We start from the raw sequence: 11236 nt of genomic DNA, 5'->3' as shown, positions 1-11236 counted from the left end.
ACCTGGCTGTGGTAGCTACTACTAGCTAGCATAGCTTATTCATTGCTTGCCGTGCTTCTACACATGCATTGCTTGCTGTTTGGGGTTTTAGGCTGGGTTTCTGTACAGCACTTTGCGATATCAGCTGATGTAAGAAGGGCTATATAAATAAATTTGATTTGATTCATTCACCCCAGTCAAGAGGGGATGAAACATTAGCTAACGTTACTGTACATGTCAGTTACAATACTAGCTCAGCACTGYGAATAAACACTAGTTAATTTTTTTCTGTTAAGTTAAACAGAAGTTACTTTGCCAGCTACATCAGTCAACTAAAGAGTAGCCAGTGTCTGCTCTACTTACTATTACAACGCTGTGAAAGAGCGCAACACATACACACTGAACTATGCTCAACTCTCCTTTGCTGGTTCAGCCAGCCTTCCAGAAGTGTTGCCTTCACACAGCCTGTCTGCCGCCTCTGTGGTGTCTTCCTGGTCCTAAATCAAGCCGTTGTAATATATTGCAATGATTGCAATGATTTTTTTTTTTTACATTTCAGAATGTGGTGGGGACATGACTCCCATCCCCAGTTAAAGTTGCGCCCCTGGCAGCATACATAAAGTGCCCATCTATGCATCCCTTGCAATTTTCATGTGACAAAGACTATGGGCTTTTCAAATACATTCCTGCTCAAATTCAAGGAAAGACTGATACAGACCAAGTCGTTAACATGTCACGCTGGAGAGCGACATAGATGAGGAAGACCCAGATGAGATGATGACCACGCTCGTTAGAGTAGCCTATTCATTCGTTTATTCTGCGCGCTCGATTGGTCCAGAATACTCAACTGTGCGGTGAGGGAGTGAATGCCGACTTGAGAGATATTTTTTGAGAAGCTCTTCGGAAACAATCTTCCTCCATTTTTTTAATAAGAACGTCGTAAATTGTACAATTCTTGAAATAGTTAGATCCTCAGAATTACGCCCGCGTGATTGTCTGGTGAGAGACAAGTCACTCCATCAAGGAGGTGCTGTAATTTTTTTGGGTGGGGGGGACGAACGATACCGGATGTCTCTGGAAGAGATTCCCTAAAAACGTTTTTTAGCTGTACCATTCTAACCGAACGAGGTTGGCTCGAGGAGGAGGACACACAATAGCGCGCCGCGAAATAAACAGCGTGGCTAACAAAAGAAACCAGCCTTGGTTTTTGACACGTTCGCGGTTTACAGAAATTCAACTATTCAGGAAGACCCCTTTGTCAACCCATGAGAATATAAAGTGGATTCGCATTTTAGGTAAGGTGCACCTGAGCGCAGGCTGTAGTTTGTCTAATTCTGTTGTTTTGTTATGCTATTGGTGGATAAGACTAATAATAATGTTAAACAACACCAACATGCATTAGGTTCTGATATTTCTGGGAGTTCTGGGATTTCCCTGAAGCGAAATTCCAATTGATGTGTTATTTATAATGGCTAGGCTATAGCCTATTGATAGGCAATTGGATTGAGTAACACATATGGTTGGCTACGTGTATAATTTTTCAAGATTGTCACGATTCGATTGATAAAAAACAACAACAAAAAATACATTGTTTATTTTGTAATAAACAATCATCATTTGTAACGGGTGACCCAGACCCAGACTAAATTATAGGCTGCATTGTGCAGGCTACATTTCAAGACGTTACATTGTTTCTGTCTTAGTTAATGTTAACTAACTTGACTTAGGTTACCCTGCCATGTAACCTGCCTATTTGACCTCAAATGGGTTAATAACTGAATAACATAATGCCTTCAAAGCAGAAAACGGACAGATAACTGACACACTGACGTGATAATGAAATCACAATAGTTGTACAGGTGCTCTCTCTCTCGATCAGTGACTGGGTCATTTTATTTTAGGGGTCCCTCTGACACACTTTGATATTCTCCTAGGTCTGTCTGGATAAGGACAAGAATGAGAGTGACACTGATTTGAAATCGCCTGCAGTAGCCTGCATATTCAGACTAGACTCTAGAAGAGTCTCTCTCTGTTTCTTTCTGAAGCCAGATTAGTTTTAAATCCAGGGCCAACCTCCTAAACTGAAAAAAAGAAACACGGTCACACTTTACATGAAGTTGCACAGATACCATGTAGCCAAATATAATGTCAATTTCTTTATGAAATGTATCGTTACGTGGTAATATACTAGTAAATAATTAAACACAGAATTTGCTTCCATTAAACTGATATTTTATGAATGAATGATTGTCTATATTTACAGAGCAACTACATGTCATACAGGGAACTGAAGCTTCCTATGTCCATTAGAGGTTGCAAGACATGTTTTGCATCTCCCTTACCCTTGTGTTGAGCGGACAGTGTTAGTGAGAGAGTGGGTCTGGTCTGAATGATTAGGGGACACAGGCTTGCGAGTGAACCCTCCCTGGGCGAACAAGCCTGTCTGTCCTGATGCCATTTGACAGTTATATACTCTGGTGCCTCCTCTTCTTCACTTTCATCCCACTCTATCTCTCCCTGATTCCCCCCAGCCCTCTCCGTCTCCCTCACTCCTCTCTCTCGCTCTCTCTCTCTTGGAAGCACCCTCTTTCCATCACAGTACATCCATTCTACCACCTCTCACCTTCAAATAACTCTGCGTCTTTTCATCATTGTCTCTCCCTTCTTTCTTCCATCCCTCTCTGAGAACACACTTTCTCTTCCTTTCAGTTCATCCAAAAATCAAACCCTTTTAGAGTGTGTCCATCGATCAGACAACTCAGTCGCTCTCTCTCTCTCTGTGTGTGTGTGTGAAGTATAGGGAAAACACATTGATCAATAAGCAGCGTTGTAAGTGGACTCTGAGAGCAAAGCTTTAATATTCAATACCTAAGCTTGAGAAATCAATTAATCTCAATAGTCATGCAATCATAGTATTTACAAATATTAAATCAACATTTGCTCATTTTGTATTAGCCAAAATATTGTATTAGCCAAAATGGTTTGAATGGTCCGCTGGCTCCCTGTGGCAAGATTTTGATTGGATGGGGGTTGTACATGTTATGTTCGTCACTGTTTTCGGACCAGGTAGGACAGATTTTGTAGAGAGTTGTTCCGTATGCTAGTTTGCAACATTGTAGAAAATGGAAGAAGACTTGGAGGAAAAACTGAATTCTGTTTTGCCAGAAGTGTGGTCTATACACAAAATCAAGTCAATGAAGGCATTACAATATAGAATAGTAGAATGTATGCCATACACACACTGTAAATAAATAATTTGGCTTAAAGATTTGTTCTAATACTCATTTTCAGTTATAAAAAGTAGAGACTGGGCCAAGGTGTGACCTGTCACCCATAGTTAGTTAGTTCATAACATTTTGATTCTCACTTTTCTCCTTCACTGGACTTCAATAAATAATCAAGATTTGGAAACATCAAAGTTTAGTGGATTGTAAGACTTTATTGTAAATTAACTTGTAGTTGCCTTTTTTTGGATGAAATAAGTAACAATCAAGTGTACTACTATAAACTTTACACAACTTTTAAAGTGGGAAAGTGTGGGCTTTTCCCCCATTGTTGGCCCAGAGAATTGGCTATAGCAGTTGCTACTGCTCTTGTACGGTGTACACATCACTGTGTACATATCACGTCTTCCTATATAAAGTTTCAGACAGCAACAACAGGAAGAATGTTAATAGTACATCAAATTTTATTGGTCACATACACGTGATTAGCAGATGTTATTGTGGGTGTAGCGAAATGCTTTTGCAGCGTTGAATGGTACAAAGCACGGGGACTTCCTGTTTTGAGGTTCTGGTATTAGGACGGGAGGAGCAAGAGGGAGTCGTGGTCAGATTTGCCGAAAGAAGGGCGGGGGAGGGCCTTGTAACATTCCGGAAGTTTGAATAGCAATGGTCGAGAGTCTTAGCAGCGCGAGTAGTACAGTCGATGTGTTGATAGAACTTCGACATCCTAGTTCTCAGATTTGCTTTGTCCCCAACTACAATAAATGCAGCCTCAGGATATGTGGTTTGCATAAAATCCTGTGAAGTTCTTTGAGGGCCGTCGAGGTATCGGCTTGAGGTGGGATGTAAACGACTGTGGCGATGATTTAGGAGAATTCTCTTGGGAGATAATATGGTCGTCATTTAATTGTGAGGTATTCTAGGTCGGGTGAACAAAAGGACTTGAGTGCCTCTATTTTCCTAGAATTACACCATGAGTCGTTAATCATGAAACACACCCCTCTGCCCTTCTGCTTCTTGGAGAGATATTTATTCCTGTCTGCGCGACGTACTGAGAATCCTGCTGGCTTTACCGACTACGACAGAGTATCCCGAGACAGCCATGTTTCCATGGAACAAAGTATGCCCCGATGTCTCTCTGGAAAGAAATCCTTGCTCTCAGCTCATTAACTTTGTTATCCAAAGACTGAACATTAGCGAGTAATATACTCGGAAGCGGTGTGTGGCGTGYACGCCTCATAAGTCGAACCAGCAGGCCGCTTCGAGTGCCTCTCCTTCGCCGGCGACGTTTTCGGTCGGCCTCCGGAACAAGTTAAATTGCTCTGGGGAGAATGAATAAAGGATCTGCTCTAGGRAAGTCATATTYCTRGTCGTAATGCTGGTAGTTCTGGTGAGTTGCCGCTGCTCTAATATCCAATAGTTCTTCCCGGCTGTATGTAATGACACAACATTTCCTGAGCTAATAATGTAAAAAAATAGTACATAAAAAATACAAAATACTGGCAAAGTTTCCTAAGAGCTATTCGCGATGCTGCCATCTCCGGCGCCATCTTATGCCATAACATTGTAAGTAAAAGAAAATGCACAAATAAATGGTTTAAAAAAAGGTTAACAGAATATTTTAAGTTAAAATAATGACAAATGCAACAAAGAACGTAACGGTATAAAACTAAGTCWACATTTTGTGATTCTACATTCTCATTKGTTTCAGTACTACATCTTCTTTCCTCTTTCTTACATTACCTTTCTAACTATGGCATTTAAGATAACAATTCACAGTTTAGGGTCTCAGCACTACATCTAAAATCAAGTGTCAATGTTTATGCCTCTGTCTGAGTGCCGACAGTTTGTTATKTTTGTGGTTGTTGATCCACAACACTAGTTCCTCATAGTCCAATTTGTGCAACATGTTTATTTGGATGTTCTGGATGTATGGGTAGAATCTGCCAGGTGTCAAAGCAAACATCTTCTGATCAAGAAGCACACTTATTATTACTTGAGATTGAATGCTTTCCAGACTCTGGCTTCAGCTCACAATCGTTATCAAATCACTGCATAATGTCTGTCTGCTCTCATATGGTCCTGCTGACTTTCTGTGCAATGTCAAACTGGACATTGGCCACTTGGTGTTGAATGAGGTTTGTTGCGAGGTGCACGTGGTGTTCGCAGTTCAAGTCCAACGCTATGTTTCCTGATCCACCACCTGTATTCACTGTGCTGTTTCACCTGAGTCCTATRAGAGACCCTGGAGCTTTGTAGGGCTAGATCAAACTGCAGTTKCAGCATTTTGAATTGCCACAGCCCGCAGCTTCTCTCCGTCACCCACATGTATAGAAACTAGAAAGTTCCTTTCCTGGAGTACTTTTTCTTTTAGATCTGGCTTAAATTGTATCTTGATTATTGACAACTGATATCTTGTGTTCTTTTTGCTCATGGTGAACTCAATTGTTTTTGAATTTGGAAGGACGGATGGCTAGGATAGTGACAGGTCAGCATCTGTGGTTGTTTGTCCTGTGTTTGGCTTTTCTCCACTCGGCTGGCGGTGGACATCTCTGTGTCATCGTTCATGACATAGGTGWCTACTATGGCAAACATCTGAGCATCAAACCACTTCTGTTTTTCGGTGGCAGATGTGAAATCTTCTGGTGGAATATGTCTGTGTATTGTGTAGGGATGTTGCTTAATGTTTTAACTACCAATTCTGTTAAAATGACAAGCACCCCTGCAAAATCCATGTCAATTTACAATGGTGGATAATGGTCTACAGCAGTCATGTACCCTTGAAAGCGCCTCGACTATAGCATGTTTGTTTGTCTGTAAGGGTACACTACAGCTTTTTAAATTCCAACACGAAACCTCTGGAGATCTCTGGAGATAGTTTTGAAGTGCCACTGAATGGGCATTTCGCTTGTCTGTAAAGGAATGAGGCTTCTGAATCGGGACTAATGTCCATCACTAGGCGACCAGAACTGTCAATCAAATAATCTCGAGCTACCTGCGGGCATACCACACTGTCTCCTAAAAAAAGTACTTTAAAGTTAGTCAAATAYCGTGACTTACCAAGACATTTATTAGAAGGAAAACAGATCCTGCGCTAGGAATTGACTGCAAAGATTCAGTATTTCGATTCACCATTACATATGTAACCAGTAGGCCTATTAAATGTACTCTCCCCGTCATTTGGTTACATKAATTACTGTTAATGCACGCGTTAGTCATTTACCGTTCTCATTCTCGGAGTGGAAACATTGTTTGCAGAGTTCACAACCTATTACACTTGTGAGAAACAAGTTTTGGTTTATTTCATAACCATCATTTAGGTGTTTGTCAATTTTTTCATTGTCTTTTGTTTGGAGTGCTCCATGTGAGCAATGAGCATGTGTGTGGTTTCTCTGTCCTGATAACGTTGAGGGAGTGGGTGCTTGCAAGCCAACCTCCCGAGTTGTTTGAGTTTATTTWTTTATTTTTATTTTTACAGGGACAGTGCACATTAATCAACGTTTCAGTAAAAGTGCCGGTTTTAGCCAGCCGGCTAATTTTCAACCGCAGTCCCTGGGCAGGTTATTAAAAACAATTACAATATAGACAATAGCAACATAGAACAAGACATAGCATACAGACATAGCAACATAGGACAAGCAAGACGTAGCATACAGACAGAGCAACATAGAACAAAAAGCAGCAAGACAAAATTCATAAAAGCAACAAAGTGTTTCCACACCTYACAAGTTACAGACAACAGACATGGAAAGCGGCAACACACAGCTAGGGACCATGTTTACAAATCTGATTGACCTTTAGCCATGTCTTCAAGCATTTTGTGAAAGTRTGATATGTGGTGCAGTTATGTGTGTCTGATGGCAGTGTATTCCAGACATGGGAAGCTCTCACAGAAAAAGCGGATTTACTAAAGGTGCTTTTCCTTAGGGGAACTATACAGTCACCTCTCATGGCAGACCTTGTGGATCTGCTGCCATGTTGATACAATGTTGCATTACACTAGCGATAGGTCTTTTCATTCAATAAACATAATTCCACTTAAACATTATGAGGTATTGTGTGTAGGCCAGTGACACAAAATCTCAATTTAATCATTTTTAAATGCAAGCGGTAACACAACAAAATGTGTAAACAAATCTAGTGGTGTGAGTACTTTCTGAAGGCACTGTAATTAGCCTGTGAATGGGCTAGCTAACCAACTAGCTCGGCATTTATCAAGTTTACCATGCCTTTATGACCAACTCAACATTCCTCTTGCCAATCTCAGTGGACTCCTTTTTTGCCTGCAATATGAATTAATTATCTGGGATTTAAATCCCCAGTAGATGCCAAACTAATGTTTGTTAGATTGAGCCTTAGTAAAAGCGTCTCTTGGTCTCCTTCTAGGTTCAAAACTATATGGCTGTAGTCCGGTGCTTCATTGTCAAAAGAAACACACTCTTAACACATCCACCTGTGCAGCCAGGCAGCCAAGTAGTCTAGTAAAGGATGCGATCATGCAATATTGGCACTCTACACTTGAGACAGTAATCAATGAAATAAATGTTACATTTAAAAAAATATATAAACTTGAGACAGACCAAGTGAAGAGGAACAAAGTTAAACCTTGGATTTGGAGGTTTAAATATATCCCTCTGGTGGCCGAGTTAACCTATTTTAAGAAATGCCATTGGAGAAAACGTTTAAAATCGTTGATAGGCTGATGAGGAATTTGTTACTTTAAATAATCCCTGCTACTTGGTTGAGGTTAGCATAGGGCTAAATGTCCCAGGTTATCKAATGGGCACAGCTAAGATRTAGCATTTTATCACATGCAACTACAGCAGTTCATTTAATTGGCCGATGTTTAAACTTAATCTAAAACTTTAATTGTTCTAATGGCTCCATTGTGTTTTTAAAGTCTTTGTTTGTTTATGAGTCTGGGTGTGTTTTATAAGTCTGGATGTACACTGCAAGAGGGGGGGGGGGGGGGGTGGGGTGGTACAGTGTCTTTGCTTTATTGAACACATTACAAAGTACACTACTGTGAACCATAATATATTTCCTGATTTTGAAGCAGCAGTGGACATGTTTTTTCTTCTTTCTTTCTCTTGTGGGAGAACATCTTCATCAATGTGTTATGTTTCAGATTTTACTCAGATTGTCTGATTGCATGATGTCGCCAACTGGTCATTCTCACCTGCACATTTAGAAGAGAATGCATGGGGGGGGGGGGGGGAGTACCACGAATCACAGTTATCAGAAATCCACACTGATACACCTAGAGGAATTGCTGCAGCAAATCAACAGCACATCAATGTCTGGGGTTGTCAAGGGGAGAGATGAGAGAGAGAKAAAAGAGGGAGGGAAGGTGGAAATGAAAAGCCATTTAGTAAGTGTGTGATTTTATAGGGTACATGGTGTCTTACAGAACAAGTGCAACTTTCTTTCCTCTGGGAAATTCAGAGTAAAATAATACATCTGTTTTCTTTAGCCCTTCTACTGTTCCTGTTTTTACCTCAGAGCTACTTATCGCTGCAATTCTCTCACTATGTTTTCCACCACATTAGTGAAGCTCCCCTGAGCACCTTACTCCTAGCCCTGTCTGACTCTGTCTGCCTGCCTTCCTTCCTTCCTGCCTGCCTGTCTGACAGAAAGTAACAGGGTGTCCGAGAAAGAGAAACATAAGAGCGGTAGAGAACAACAAAGAGAAGGAGAGATTGAGAGCGAGTCAAGGACAGGGACATCGAGATTAGGGCTGACCCCATTTAGTCGAGCAGTTGCAAAAATGTATCATTGTTATAGCAGATCTTGATTGATCTGTCTCAGTGGGCTAATCCATTGCGGAGGCAGCGGGGATGGCACACCAGTATCATCAGTAGTACATTTACCATTCATTCCCATACTTTCTCATCTACAATGTTTGTTTGGTTACCATAATTTATGTTAATGCATTCAATATGGTATTATTACAGTCTTTTACTGTTCTAATTGTCAGAGTGGACATGTTGCTTGCAGAGCGTACAACCTAGGCTACACTTGTGAGAAACAAGTTTTTGTTTATTTCATTCCATTTACGAGTTGTCAATTCATTAATTGTGTTTTGTTTGAAGYGCTCCTGTCAATGTTGAGTAAGGACCCGCATCTGATTACGCATAGAAGTCTATATATAGTGGGGCAAAAAAGTATTTAGTCAGCCACCAATTGTGCAAGTTCTCCCACTTAAAAAGATGAGAGAGGCCTGTAATTTTCATCATAGGTACACTTCAACTATGACAGACAAAATGATAAAAAAAATCCAGAAACTCACATTGTAGGATTTTTAATGAATTTATTTGCAAATTATGGTGGAAAATAAGTATTTGGTCAATAACAAAAGTTTATCTCAATACTTTGTTATATACCCTGTGTTGGCAATGACAGAGGTCAAACGTTTTCTGTAAGTCTTCACAATGTTTTCACACACTGTTGCTGGTATTTTGGCCCATTCTGTCACGTTCCTGACCTGTTTTCTGTTCGTTTTGTATGTGTTAGTTGGTCAGGACGTGAGTTTGGGTGGGCAGTCTATGTTTTCTGTTTCTATGTTGCTTAATGGGTACCTAATATGGTTCTCAATTAGAGGCAGGTGGTTTTCATCTCCTCTGATTGAGAATCATATTAAGGTAGGTAGTTTCACAGTGTTTGTTTGTGGGTGGTTGTCTCCTGTGTCAGTCTATGTTGCACCATACGGGACTGTTTCGGTTTGTTTGTTCATTTTGTTCGTTCGGTTTTTATGTAGTCATTTCCCTGTTCGTGCGTTCTTCGTGTTACATGTAAGTTCTTACGTCCAGGTCTGTCTACATCGTTTGTTGTTTTGTTAGTTATATCAAGTATAGTTCGTTTGTCTTCGTCTGTTTTGTTTAATAAATTATCATGTCTTATCACAACGCTGCGCCTTGGTTCAATCCATGCTCCTCCTCTTCGGAGGAAGAGGAACACCGTTACACATTCCTCCATGCAGATCTCCTCTAGAGCAGTGATGTTTTGGGGCTGTTGCTGCGCAACACGGACTTTCAACTCCCTCCAAAGATTTTCTATGGGGTTGAGAGGAAGGAGGTTTCACTCAAAATCTCACGATACATGGCCCCATTCATTCTGTCCTTTACACGGATCAGTCGTCCTGGTCCCTTTGCAGAAAAACAGCCCCAAAGCATGATGTTTCCACCCCCATGCTTCACAGTAGGTAGGTGTTCTTTGGATCAACTCAGCATTCTTTGTCCTCCAAACACGAGAGTTAGTTTTTACCAAAAAGTTCTATTTGGTTTCATCTGACCATATGACATTCTCCCAATCTCTTCTGGATCATCCAAATGCTCTCTAGCAAACTTCAGACGGGCCTGGACATGTACTGGCTTAAGCAGGGGGACACGTCTGGCATGCAGGATTTGAGTCCCTGGCGGCGTAGTGTGTTACTGATGGTAGGCTTTGTTACTTTGTCCCAGCTCTCTGCAGGTCATTCACTAGGTCCCCCGTTTGGTTCTGGGATTTTTGCTCACCGTTCTTGTGATCATTTTGACCCCACGGGGGAGATCTTGCGTGGAGCCCCAGATCGAGGGAGATATCAGTGGTCTTGTATGTCTTCCATTTCCTAATAATTGCTCCACAGTTGATTTCTTCAAACCAAGCTGCTTACCTATTGTAGATTCAGTCTTCCCAGCCTGGTGCAGTCTACAATTTTGTTTCTGGTGTCCTTTGACAGCTCTTTGGTCTTGGCACAGTGGAGTTTGGAGTGTGACTGTTTGAGGTTGTGGACAGGTGTCTTTTATACTGATAACAAGTTCAAACAGGTGCCATTAATATAGGTAACGAGTGGAGGACAGAGGAGCCTCTTAAAGAAGAAGTTACAGGTCTGTGAGAGCCAGAAATCTTGCTTGTTTGTAGGTGACCAAATACTTATTTTCCACCATAATTTGCAAATAAATTCATTAAAAATCCTACAATGTGATTTTCTGGATTTTTTTCCTCATTTTGTCTGTCATAGTTGAAGTTACTATGATGAAAATTACAAGGCCCCG

At 40.9% G+C, this 11236-nt stretch overlaps 1 protein-coding gene across 1 annotated transcript in view; it reads left to right on the top strand.

The window, feature by feature from the left end:
- The first annotated feature begins 1035 nt into the window (after positions 1-1035).
- LOC111971352 (3',5'-cyclic-AMP phosphodiesterase 4B) overlaps positions 1036-11236 on the top strand; it is a 328707-nt gene continuing 318506 nt past the window's right edge. The window contains exon 1 of the mRNA XM_070446234.1: positions 1036-1274. The gene's annotated coding sequence lies outside the window, so the exon portion shown is untranslated. The remainder of the gene's footprint in view (positions 1275-11236) is intronic.

The sequence above is a fragment of the Salvelinus sp. IW2-2015 genome, linkage group LG13, assembly GCF_002910315.2.
Source record: "Salvelinus sp. IW2-2015 linkage group LG13, ASM291031v2, whole genome shotgun sequence".
NCBI lineage: Eukaryota > Metazoa > Chordata > Actinopteri > Salmoniformes > Salmonidae > Salvelinus > Salvelinus sp. IW2-2015.
Note: the sequence above shows the minus strand (reverse complement) of the source record. Positions and strands in the feature narration are given on the sequence as shown.